At 48.4% G+C, this 13,615-nt stretch overlaps 1 long non-coding RNA gene across 1 annotated transcript in view; it reads right to left on the bottom strand.

Annotated features, from left to right (window-relative positions):
• LOC138651268 (uncharacterized) overlaps window positions 1-12,883 on the bottom strand; it is a 45,266-nt gene extending 32,383 nt beyond the window's left edge. Inside the window, exons 1-3 of the long non-coding RNA XR_011315459.1 lie at window positions 12,787-12,883; window positions 11,401-11,478; window positions 8,374-8,451 (exon numbers count right to left, since the gene is read on the bottom strand). This is a non-coding gene — a long non-coding RNA (uncharacterized lncRNA). The remainder of the gene's footprint in view (window positions 1-8,373; window positions 8,452-11,400; window positions 11,479-12,786) is intronic.
• Window positions 12,884-13,615: the final 732 nt, after the last annotated feature.

The following is a 13,615-nucleotide window of genomic DNA, read 5'->3' as shown; positions in this document are numbered from 1 at the left end:
TCAGTTGGGCTTAACAGCTAACGTCCAGTCTTATGTTGATAATGATTTGATGATAACTATATTTATGTCTTTTAATACACATTTTTTTCCACTTGGCATGTTTTTATAGCAGCCGTTTTTTTCATCCATTACCTTTTGTTTTTTTGACTGGAGTTTGTCATGGTTTCCTTTTATTTTTGCACCTTACACAGTGAACCTTTCTGCCACCCTATTTATTCATTGCTTTAGCATCATATTAAGGGTTAATTAACCTTCATTATTCAGACACACTTGGTAGCCTGAGTATTACACTTAATAGTATTGCAACATACACTATTTTTTTAGTTAATCAATGAACTCTGGTATTTTTGGTGTCACTGAATGTACTATCCCTTTGCTATGGTGCGAATAGCGTCCCTGTTTTAATTCCAGCACCTTTCTTTCCTACAGTGTTTTTTATATCATTATGAATAAAAATTATGTTTTAATCTTCAATTTAATTGTACTTCCTTTTTTTTTTTACCTTGGTTATAGCCATGAGGTATTTTTTGTGTAATTTCACTATAAACTCTTGGCAGGTGCTTCCCCTAGTTGTAGATTGTGGTATTACAGCACTGTTTTCTTGCATGTTTTTTTCTGTTGGGGTAAGTAAAATCTGGCACAGATTTTTGGGTAGATTTGTAAAATTCACCCCTAGGAGGGTACATGACCAACACAACTTCGGTCATGCGTTTCCAGATGCAATTTTTTTTTTTTTATAGTTATAAAACTTTTGGTCTTTGTTGGATGATAAAGTCCTAAAAATTAATATAATCTGCAGCAAAACTGTGCACCTGTCAGGTCCAGAGGAGCAGGGATGCAGCAATGAAGAGTGCAGCAATATACTGTATCTTCCTAGTCTGGGACATTATGTCGGACGTCTGTAGATGTTCTGATTGCTCCAATTATAAAGATCTAGGACACGCCACATTGTAGCAGATTTCCTGTGAATTGTCCCCTGTGCGACTTCTGCAGATGCTTTGGTGCCCAGGGACTCTCTCTTTCTCTGTTTTATGCGCTCCCTCTCGGTGCTTTGTCTGCCTCCACAAGGGAGCCATAGACTGAATCTGGGACACAGAGCCTCAATGTTACATATAATAATCTCTGGATGTGTCCAATTATGGGTCCAACATCTCCTGATGTCAAGGAATTTGCTGGATGCATTAATCTTAGTTTTGCCATCGGCAAAAGTAAACACCTAAAACCGCTTAATGAAGTCCGCAGGAGAGCGAGACCCCCTCATGAGACCACTGTCTCCCCAGTATTCCCAAACTGAAAGAATCTCAATTACATAGAACTTCACAAGCCGTCCTCGTCTATCAATTTTTTTTAAAGGTGTGGTGACCATGAATATGGTAATCGCTGCACTCAGCCTTTCAGAATCTGCATGGCAGGTTAGCCAAGCAATGCAAAGATGGGAGATATATGGATGTAGACAACTTTAATGCCACATACTCAATGGAGTGTGATGGATTGTGTCACTGATGGACACAGAGGAGGCCCAGGTGCAAGAACGATATATGGGCCCTCTGCTGTTCAATGGCTCATTATAATCTACAATTCCACATGTTTTGGAGGTGTAAATGGGTTGTGCTGTGGGGACATCATACTGCATGTGGATGTATTGAATTGTGGGCAAATCATACTGTTTGAGTGCAATGTACTGTGAGGACCTCATACTGTGTGTGGGTCAATGTACTGTCCAGACATCATGCTGTGTGTAAGGAATGTACTGTGAGAACATCATGCTGTGTTTGTGGGGGAATGTACTGTGGGGACATCATACTGTATGTGGGGGGAATGTATAGTAGGTACATCATACTCTGCGTGAGGAATGTACTGTGTGGACATCATACTCTGCGTGAGGAATGTACTGTGGGGACATCATACTGTGTATGAGGAATGCACTGTGGGGACATCATACTGTGTGTAAGGAAAGTACTGTGGGGACATCATACTGTATAAGGAATGCACTGTGGGGACATCAAACTGTGTGTGAGGAATGTACTGTGGGGACACCATACTGTATAAGGAATGCACTGTGGGGACATCAAACTGTGTGTGAGGAATGTACTGTGGGAACACCATACTGTATAAGGAATGCACTGTGGGGACATCATACTGTGTGTGGGGAATGTACTGTGGGGACATCATAATGTGCATGAGGAATGTACTGTGGGGATATCACACTGTGTGAGGAATGCACTGTGGGGACATCAAACTGTGTGTGAGGAAAGTACTGTGGGGTCATCATACTTTATAAGGAATGCACTGTGGGGACATCATACTGTGTGTGAGGAATGTACTGTGGGGGGCATCATACTGTGTGAGGAATGTACTGTAGGGACACCATACTGTGTGGGGGTAATGTACTGTGAGGACATCATACTGTGTGGGGGGAATGTACTGTGGGGACATCATACTGTGTGGGGGGAATGTACTGTGGGGACATCATACTGTGTGTGAGTAATGTACTGTGAGGACATCATACTGTGTGGGGAGAATGTACTGTAGGGACACCATACTGTGTGGGGGGAATGCACTGTGGGGACATCATACTGTGTGTGAGGAATGTACTGTGGGGGGCATCATACTGTGTGAGGAATGTACTGTAGGGACACCATACTGTGTGGGGGTAATGTACTGTGAGGACATCATACTGTGTGTGAGGAATGTACTGTGGGGGGCATCATACTGTGTGAGGAATGTACTGTAGGGACACCATACTGTGTGGGGGAATGTACTGTGGGGACATCATACTGTGTGGGGGGAATGTACTGTGGGGACATCATACTGTGTATGAGGAATGTACTGTGAAGACATCATACTGTGTGTGAGGAATGTACTGTGGGGGCATCATACTGTGTGAGGAATGTACTGTAGGGACACCATACTGTGTGGGGGGAATGTACTGTGAGGACATCATACTGTGTGGGGGGAATGTACTGTGGGGACATCATACTGTGTGTGAGTAATGTACTGTGGGAAAATCATACTGTGTATGAGGAATGTACTATGGGGACATCATACTGTGTATGGGGGAATGTACTGTGGGAAAATCATACTGTGTATGAGGAATGTACTATGGGGACATCATACTGTGTATGGGGGAATGTACTGTGGGGGCATCATACTGTGAGTGAGGAATGTACTGTGGGAACATCATACTGTGTATGGGGGAATGTACTGTGGGGGCATCATACTGTGTGTGAGGAATGTCCTATGGGGACATCATACTGTGTATGAGGAATGCACTGTCGGGACATCATACTGTGTGTGAGGAAAGCACTGTGGGGACATCATACTGTGTTTGAGGAATGTACTGTGGGGACATAATACTGTATATAAGGAATGTACTGTGGGGACATCATACTGTATGTAAGGAAAGTACTGTGGGGACATCATACTGTATAAGGAATGCACTGTGGGGACATCATACTGTGTGGGGGGAATGTACTGTAGGGACACCATACTGTGTGTGGGGAATGTACTGTGGGGACATCATACTGTGTGTGAGGAATGTACTGTGGGGGCATCATACTGTGTGTAAGGAAAGTACTGTGGGGACATCATACTGTATAAGGAATGCACTGTGGGGACATCATACTGTATAAGGAATGCACTGTGGGGACATCATACTGTGTATGAGGAATGTACTGTGGGGACATCATACTGTGGGGGGGGGGAATGTACTGTGGGGATATCATACTGTGTGGGGGAATGTACTGTGAGGACATCATACTGTGTATATGGGATGTACTGTGGGGACATCATACTGTGTGGGGGAATGTACTGTGGAGACATCATACTGTGTGGGGGGAGTGTACTGTGGAGACATCATACTGTGTGGGGGGAATGTACTGTGGGGACATCATACTGTGTGTGGGGAATGTACTGTAGGGACACCATACTGTGTGGGGGGAATGTACTGTGGAGACATCATACTGTATGTTGGGAGAATGTATATTAGGTATTTCATACTGTTCGGGGGGGAATGTACTGTGGGGCCTTCATACTGTGCTGTGGGGAGGGATATTAGGTACTTCATACTGTTCGAGGGGGGATTGTACTGTGGAGACATCATACCGTGTGGGGGGAGTGTACTGTGGAGACATCATACTGTGTGGGGGAATGTACTGTGGAGACATCATACTGTGTGGGGGGAGTGTACTGTGGAGACATCATACTGTGTGGGGGGAATGTACTGTGGGGACATCATACTGTGTGTGGGGAATGTACTGTGGGGACATCATTCTGTGTGGGGTGAGTGTACTGTGGGGACATCATACTGTGTGTGGGGAATGTACTGTGGGGACTTCATACTGTGTGTGGGGAATGTACTGTGGGGAAACCATACCGTGGGGGAATGTACTGTGGGGACATCATACTGTGTGGGGGGAGTGTACTGTGGGGACATCATACTGTGTGGGAGTAATATACTGTGGGAACATCATACTGTGTGGGGGGAATGTACTGTGGGGACATCATACTGTGTGGGGGGAGTGTACTGTGGGGACATCATACTGTGTGTGGGGAATGTACTGTGGGGGCATCATACTGTGTGGGGGAATGTACTGTGGGGGCATCATACTGTGTGAGGGGAGTGTACTGTGGGGACATGATACTGTGTGGGGGGAATGTACTATGGGGACATCATACTGTGTGGGGAATGTACTGTAGGGACACCATACTGTGTGGGGGGAATTGTTGTGAATTCTGTGGCAGAGCTCCCTCTTGTGGTCACAAGTGGTACTTCGGCTGATTCTCTCTGTGAGCTTCCGTTGGTGGAGGAAAGTGGTACTGCGGCTTCTGAGTTTCCTTCCTCAGGTGATATGGTGAAGTCGTTAGGTGCTGCTCTATTTAACTCCACCTAGTGCTTTGATCCTGGCCTCCAGTCAATGTTCTAGTATTGGACCTGTCTCCTCCTGGATCGTTCCTGTGGCCTGTTGCTCTGCATAGCTAAGTTATTCTTTGCTATTTGTTTGCTGTTTTTTTCTGTCCAGCTTGTCTATTTGTTTTTCCCTGCTTGCTGGAAGCTCTGGGACGCAGAGGGTGTACCTCCGTGCCATTAGTTCGGTACGGAGGGTCTTTTTGCCCCCTTTGCGTGGTTTTTGTAGGGTTTTGTGTTGACCGCAAAGTTACCTTTCCTATCCTCGCTCTGTTCAGAAAGTTGGGCCTCGCTTTGCTAAATCTATTTCATCTCTACGTTTGTCTTTTCATCTTAACTCACAGTCATTATATGTGGGGGCTGCCTTTTCCTTTGGGGATATTTCTCTGAGGCAAGGTAGGCTTATTTTCTATCTTCAGGCTAGCTAGTTTCTCAGGCCGTGCCGAGTTGCATAGGGAGCGTTAGGCGCAATCCACGGCTGCCTTTAGTGTGGTTGGAGAGGATTAGGGATTGCGGTCAACAGAGTTCCCACGTCTCAGAGCTCGTTCTTGTTTTTTGGGTTATTACCAGGTCACTGTATGTGCGCTGACCTCTATGCCCATTGTGGTACTGAATTACCTTTCATAACAGGGAATGTACTGTGGAGACATCATACTGTATGTTGGGAGAATGTATATTAGGTACTTCATACTGTTCGAGGGGGGAATGTATTGTGGAGACATCATACTGTGTGGGGGGAGTGTACTGTGGAGACATCATACCGTGTGGGGGGAGTGTACTGTGGAGACATCATACTGTGTGGGGGAATGTACTGTGGAGACATCATACTGTGTGGGGGGAGTGTACTGTGGAGACATCATACTGTGTGGGGGGAATGTACTGTGGGGACATCATACTGTGTGTGAGGAATGTACTGTGGGGACATCATACTGTGTGTGAGGAATGTATATTAGGTACATCATACTGTTTGGGGGAGGAATGTACTGTGGGTCTTTCATACTGTAGTTGGGGGAATGTACTGTGGGGATATCATACTGTGTGTTGGGGGAGGGTATATTAGGTACTTCATACTGTTGGGGGGGAAGAATGTACTGTGGAGACATCATACTGTGTGTTGGGGGAAGGTATATTAGGTACATCATACTGTTCGAGGGGGGGAATGTACTGTGGAGACATCATACTGTGTGGGGGTAATGTACTGTGGAGACATCATACTGTGTGTGGGGAATGTACTGTGAGGACATCATACTGTGTGGGGGGAGTGTACTGTGGAGACATCATACTGTGTGGGGGGAGTGTACTGTGGAGACATCATACTGTGTGGGGGGAGTGTACTGTGGAGACATCATACTGTGTGGGGGGAGTGTACTGTGGAGACATCATACTGTGTGGGGGGAATGTACTGTAGGGACACCATACTGTGTGGGGGGAATGTACTGTGAGGACATCATACTGTGTGGGGGGAGTGTACTGTGGAGACATCATACTGTGTGGGGGGAGTGTACTGTGGAGACATCATACTGTGTGGGGGGAGTGTACTGTGGAGACATCATACTGTGTGGGGGGAGTGTACTGTGGAGACATCATACTGTGTGGGGGGAGTGTACTGTGGAGACATCATACTGTGTGGGGGGAATGTACTGTAGGGACACCATACTGTGTGGGGGGAATGTACTGTGGAGACATCATACTGTGTGTTGGGGGAAGGTATATTAGGTACATCATACTGTTCGAGGGGGGAATGTACTGTGGAGACATACTGTGTGGGGGGAGTGTATTGTGGAGACATCATACTGTGTGTTGGGGGAAGGTATATTAGGTACATCATACTGTTCGAGGGGGGAATGTACTGTGGAGACATCATACTGTGTGTGGGGAATGTACTGTAGGAGCATCATACTGTGTGTGGGGAATGTACTGTGGGGACATCATACTGTGTGTGGGGAATGTACTGTGGGGACATCATACTGTGTGTTGGGGGAAGGTATATTAGGTACATCATACTGTTCGAGGGGGGAATGTATTGTGGAGACATCATACTGTGTGTGGGGAATGTACTGTGGGGACATCATACTGTGTGTTGGGGGAAGGTATATTAGGTACATCATACTGTTCGGGGGGGGGGGGGGAGAATGTACTGTGGAGACATCATTGTGGAGACATCATACTGTTCGGGGGGGGGATGTACTGTGGGGCCTTCATACTGTGTTGGGGGAAGGTATATTAGGTACATCATACTGTTCGGGGGGGGGGGGGGATGTACTGTGGGGCCTTCATACTGTGTGGTGACTATAAAAGCATTGTCATACCATGTATAAACGCTTAGGGTGGTCTCTATGTGGGCACATAAAGAACTTGGTGGGGTTAAGGGTGTTAGCAAGTTGCAGGTTTGATTACGTTTTTTTGCTACATTTGTATCTGTCATTCAGGAGCCTATACAGCTGGCTGACAACTTCAAACAATAACTCTGAGGGATAAATATGTAATAACCTTGTGAGTGGAGGGATCTTGGGGTCTTTCCGTAGGTTTGGGGCCATCGGTGCAGCATGCAATGCTTTTAGCTCACAGTTGCCCCCCCTTACCCTGGCTCCAGTTTTATATCGGCAGGTTATATGGAGGGTTTCTTATATAACAAAGCCGCACTGATGACTAAGTATACAGAAGCCTGGGTAACTCGGACCCTCAGATCTTGCGCTCACTACGTACGGAAGCCCAGGCCGGCCTCATATATGCTAATTCCATTTTAATGCGCTCCCAATTCTTGGGCCGCTGGAGCCGCAGCAGAGGCGTAGCTAGAGCTTTTGCCGCCCGGGGCTGCTCCCGAGTTTGGCGCCCCCCCCCCCCTCCCCCCCCTGCTCAATACACACAAAGGTACCAAAAATAGTTTTCCTGTTTTGTAGAACTTAAACTGGGCCTAATGGTGTCACCCCCACATGCCAAACCTGTGACTTTTAAATAATTAAAATCAGAGAGAACAAATGACCGCCATACACAACAGAATCCACTATACCAAGACCAATAATATCACATACAGGAAGAAACACCACCACACCATGACCAGACCACATAGGGACCAAATAATACTATATACAAGGGACAAATACCGCCTCACCATGACCAGATCACATATTACCACCACTTGGTGACCAAATAGCACATACAAGGGACAAATACCACAACACCATTTCCAGACCACATATTACCACCACATAGTAACTGAATACTACAATACTGATCAGTAATAAAAAAAAAGCACCATACTATCACCATAAGTGCCATTATACACAGGAGATCTGTACTTAGTATGCAGTGTCTGTGTAGAGGTAATACTGAGATCACTGGTGATATTATACACAGGAGCTCTGCATATAATGTATAGGTACAGTGATCACTGGTGACATTGTACACAGGACCTTTGTATATAGTATACAGTATATAGTGTCAGTGTATAGGTAACACTGACTCACCAGTGACGTCTCTAGATGAAGTCCTTCATCTTTCATCCAGCACAGACCGCCATCATTTCTTCTAGCCAGGACTCGTTTCTGCAGGAAATAACACAGTTATCTCGAGCTCCGCTTGCAGAACACATTACTTAATTTTTAACAACTTCTACATTACACCACGAAGAAAAAAAGGCGATATAGTGTCACTCTGCACAGTAACAGGACCGCCCCCCATTTAAAACAGTATACTCAAAAAATAAAATAAATACATCACTGCAGTAATAATATCCCTTAATTAGCCCCTATGGTAATATCCCCCATCCTGGCCCCGTTTATCTCATTCCTGGCTCCAGCCATATGTTCTCCCATCCTGCCCTCATGAGTATCCATTCTACCCCATATGATCTCCCCATCCTGCCCCATCAGTCTCCATCGTATCCATCCTGCCCCATGTCTTTCATTCTGCCCCGTGTCTCCAATCATGCCCCGTATCTACATTCTGCCCATGCCTCAAGTCCTGCCCCCAGTGTGTCCAGCAATCTGCCCCAGTGTGTCCAGCAATCTGCCCCAGTGTGTCCAGCAATCTGCCCCAGTGTGTCCAGCATTGTCCCAGTGTGTCCAGCATTGCCGCCAGTGTGTCCAGCAATCTGCCCCAGTGTCCAGCATTGCCCCAGCGTGTCCAGCAAATTGCCCCAGTGTCCAGCATTGCCCCAGTGTCCAGAAATCTGTCCCAGGGTCTCCAGCATTGCCCAGTGTGTCCAGAAATCTGCCCCAGTGTGTCCAGCAATCTGCCCCAGTGTCCAGCATTGCCCCAGTGTCCAGAAATCTGTCCCAGGGTCTCCAGCATTGCCCAATGTGTCCAGAAATCTGCCCCAGGGTCTCCAGCATTGCCCAGTGTGTCCAGCACTCTGCCCCCAGTGTGCCCAGCAATCTGCCCCAGGGTCTCCAGCATTGCCCAGTGTGTCCAGCATTGCCGCCAGTGTGTCCAGCAATCTGCCCCAGTGTCCAGCATTGCCGCCAGTGTGTCCAGCAATCTGCCCCAGTGTCCAGCATTGCCGCCAGTGTGTCCAGCAATCTGCCCCAGTGTCCAGCATTGCCCCAGCGTGTCCAGCAATCTGCCCCAGTGTCCAGCATTGCCCCAGCGTGTCCAGCAATCTGCCCCAGCGTGTCCAGAAATCTGCCCCAGTGTCCAGCATTGCCCAGTGTGTCCATAAATCTGCCCCAGTCTGTCCAGAAATCTGCCCCAGTGTCCAGCATTGCCCAGTGTGTCCAGAAATCTGCCCCAGTCTGTCCAGAAATCTGCCCCAGTGTCCAGCATTGCCCAGTGTGTCCAGAAATCTGCCCCAGGGTCTCCAGCATTGCCCCCAGACAGACATAAAGAAAAAAAAAAAAAAGTAAAATCCTCACCTCTCCCGTTCCCAGTGCAGGTCCGGTGCAGTCAGCGTCTCTCCGGCTCTGCGACGATCAGGACAGAGAGGCTGAGCGCGCAGTGATGATGTCATCGCACCCTCTGCCCTGAGACGTCGCAGAGTCAGAGGGCGCTGAAGACGCTGGCTGCAGCTACCGCGCAGCCGCAGGAACCAGGAGAGGTGAGTATTATTAGCGCTGGCACCGGGGGAAGGGGGCGGGCGCCCGAAGACTTAAAGAGCCCACGTTTTTTTTTTTTTCTCCTCCTTCTGCAGCGCCGGCCGACCCGCCCCCCGCAGTGTGCCGCCCGGGGCGGCCCGCCCCCCCCGCACCCCCCTTCCTACGCCACTGAGCCGCAGTAAGTTATAATTACACCTAATTGGTAATTCCAACATTACAAATCTCTCGGATAAATTATCCCCGGTTAATGGCCCCCAGAGAACCGCCACCGATTTCCCTTTTTAGTGTAACTGTATCAAATCATAAAAATGAGAATTCATCGCTGGATGGGTTGCAGGGAGAAGTCATAAAAGCAGATTTTCTTTTTTGTGTGCCGTGCAAGTAAAGAGTTTTTTTTTCGAGGATTCGCTCAGGCGCCGTTGGCCTTTCTCGGGGTCAGAAGCCATTTTTACGTCAAGCCTGGTGTGGTCGGAGGTCGGATCCGTTCCTCGCGTTACCCGGGGTGCACGGGCTGAAGTGTGGGCTCTGAGGATCAATATAAGCGAACGACATCGCCAGACAAACAAACCGCACTGATGCTCGTAAATACTTTATGTCGACTTGTGGTTTATGATTTCGCCATTGCACACAAGGCCCAGAAAACATTTAGCCGTTTATGAGGCAGGATGCGCCAAGCTGTTTTATACCTGGGAAAATGGAAATATAAAACCCCCACACGTCACGGAGCGCCGAGCACGGGGACTCATAAAGGTGAAGTCTTAAAGTGGTCCAATCCAGAGGCGTAGCTAGAGCTTTTGCCGCCCGGGGCTGCTCCCGAGTTTGGCGCCCCCCCCCCCCCTCCCCCCCCTGCTCAATACACACAAAGGTACCAAAAATAGTTTTCCTGTTTTGTAGAACTTAAACTGGGCCTAATGGTGTCACCCCCACATGCCAAACCTGTGACTTTTAAATAATTAAAATCAGAGAGAACAAATGACCGCCATACACAACAGAATCCACTATACCAAGACCAATAATATCACATACAGGAAGAAACACCACCACACCATGACCAGACCACATAGGGACCAAATAATACTATATACAAGGGACAAATACCGCCTCACCATGACCAGATCACATATTACCACCACTTGGTGACCAAATAGCACATACAAGGGACAAATACCACAACACCATTTCCAGACCACATATTACCACCACATAGTAACTGAATACTACAATACTGATCAGTAATAAAAAAAAAGCACCATACTATCACCATAAGTGCCATTATACACAGGAGATCTGTACTTAGTATGCAGTGTCTGTGTAGAGGTAATACTGAGATCACTGGTGATATTATACACAGGAGCTCTGCATATAATGTATAGGTACAGTGATCACTGGTGACATTGTACACAGGACCTTTGTATATAGTATACAGTATATAGTGTCAGTGTATAGGTAACACTGACTCACCAGTGACGTCTCTAGATGAAGTCCTTCATCTTTCATCCAGCACAGACCGCCATCATTTCTTCTAGCCAGGACTCGTTTCTGCAGGAAATAACACAGTTATCTCGAGCTCCGCTTGCAGAACACATTACTTAATTTTTAACAACTTCTACATTACACCACGAAGAAAAAAAGGCGATATAGTGTCACTCTGCACAGTAACAGGACCGCCCCCCATTTAAAACAGTATACTCAAAAAATAAAATAAATACATCACTGCAGTAATAATATCCCTTAATTAGCCCCTATGGTAATATCCCCCATCCTGGCCCCGTTTATCTCATTCCTGGCTCCAGCCATATGTTCTCCCATCCTGCCCTCATGAGTATCCATTCTACCCCATATGATCTCCCCATCCTGCCCCATCAGTCTCCATCGTATCCATCCTGCCCCATGTCTTTCATTCTGCCCCGTGTCTCCAATCATGCCCCGTATCTACATTCTGCCCATGCCTCAAGTCCTGCCCCCAGTGTGTCCAGCAATCTGCCCCAGTGTGTCCAGCAATCTGCCCCAGTGTGTCCAGCAATCTGCCCCAGTGTGTCCAGCATTGTCCCAGTGTGTCCAGCATTGCCGCCAGTGTGTCCAGCAATCTGCCCCAGTGTCCAGCATTGCCCCAGCGTGTCCAGCAAATTGCCCCAGTGTCCAGCATTGCCCCAGTGTCCAGAAATCTGTCCCAGGGTCTCCAGCATTGCCCAGTGTGTCCAGAAATCTGCCCCAGTGTGTCCAGCAATCTGCCCCAGTGTCCAGCATTGCCCCAGTGTCCAGAAATCTGTCCCAGGGTCTCCAGCATTGCCCAATGTGTCCAGAAATCTGCCCCAGGGTCTCCAGCATTGCCCAGTGTGTCCAGCACTCTGCCCCCAGTGTGCCCAGCAATCTGCCCCAGGGTCTCCAGCATTGCCCAGTGTGTCCAGCATTGCCGCCAGTGTGTCCAGCAATCTGCCCCAGTGTCCAGCATTGCCGCCAGTGTGTCCAGCAATCTGCCCCAGTGTCCAGCATTGCCGCCAGTGTGTCCAGCAATCTGCCCCAGTGTCCAGCATTGCCCCAGCGTGTCCAGCAATCTGCCCCAGTGTCCAGCATTGCCCCAGCGTGTCCAGCAATCTGCCCCAGCGTGTCCAGAAATCTGCCCCAGTGTCCAGCATTGCCCAGTGTGTCCATAAATCTGCCCCAGTCTGTCCAGAAATCTGCCCCAGTGTCCAGCATTGCCCAGTGTGTCCAGAAATCTGCCCCAGTCTGTCCAGAAATCTGCCCCAGTGTCCAGCATTGCCCAGTGTGTCCAGAAATCTGCCCCAGGGTCTCCAGCATTGCCCCCAGACAGACATAAAGAAAAAAAAAAAAAAGTAAAATCCTCACCTCTCCCGTTCCCAGTGCAGGTCCGGTGCAGTCAGCGTCTCTCCGGCTCTGCGACGATCAGGACAGAGAGGCTGAGCGCGCAGTGATGATGTCATCGCACCCTCTGCCCTGAGACGTCGCAGAGTCAGAGGGCGCTGAAGACGCTGGCTGCAGCTACCGCGCAGCCGCAGGAACCAGGAGAGGTGAGTATTATTAGCGCTGGCACCGGGGGAAGGGGGCGGGCGCCCGAAGACTTAAAGAGCCCACGTTTTTTTTTTTTTCTCCTCCTTCTGCAGCGCCGGCCGACCCGCCCCCCGCAGTGTGCCGCCCGGGGCGGCCCGCCCCCCCCGCACCCCCCTTCCTACGCCACTGAGCCGCAGTAAGTTATAATTACACCTAATTGGTAATTCCAACATTACAAATCTCTCGGATAAATTATCCCCGGTTAATGGCCCCCAGAGAACCGCCACCGATTTCCCTTTTTAGTGTAACTGTATCAAATCATAAAAATGAGAATTCATCGCTGGATGGGTTGCAGGGAGAAGTCATAAAAGCAGATTTTCTTTTTTGTGTGCCGTGCAAGTAAAGAGTTTTTTTTTCGAGGATTCGCTCAGGCGCCGTTGGCCTTTCTCGGGGTCAGAAGCCATTTTTACGTCAAGCCTGGTGTGGTCGGAGGTCGGATCCGTTCCTCGCGTTACCCGGGGTGCACGGGCTGAAGTGTGGGCTCTGAGGATCAATATAAGCGAACGACATCGCCAGACAAACAAACCGCACTGATGCTCGTAAATACTTTATGTCGACTTGTGGTTTATGATTTCGCCATTGCACACAAGGCCCAGAAAACATTTAG

Source organism: Ranitomeya imitator, chromosome 10 (assembly GCF_032444005.1).
Source record: "Ranitomeya imitator isolate aRanImi1 chromosome 10, aRanImi1.pri, whole genome shotgun sequence".
In the NCBI taxonomy this organism is placed as follows: domain Eukaryota; kingdom Metazoa; phylum Chordata; class Amphibia; order Anura; family Dendrobatidae; genus Ranitomeya; species Ranitomeya imitator.
Note: the sequence above shows the minus strand (reverse complement) of the source record. Positions and strands in the feature narration are given on the sequence as shown.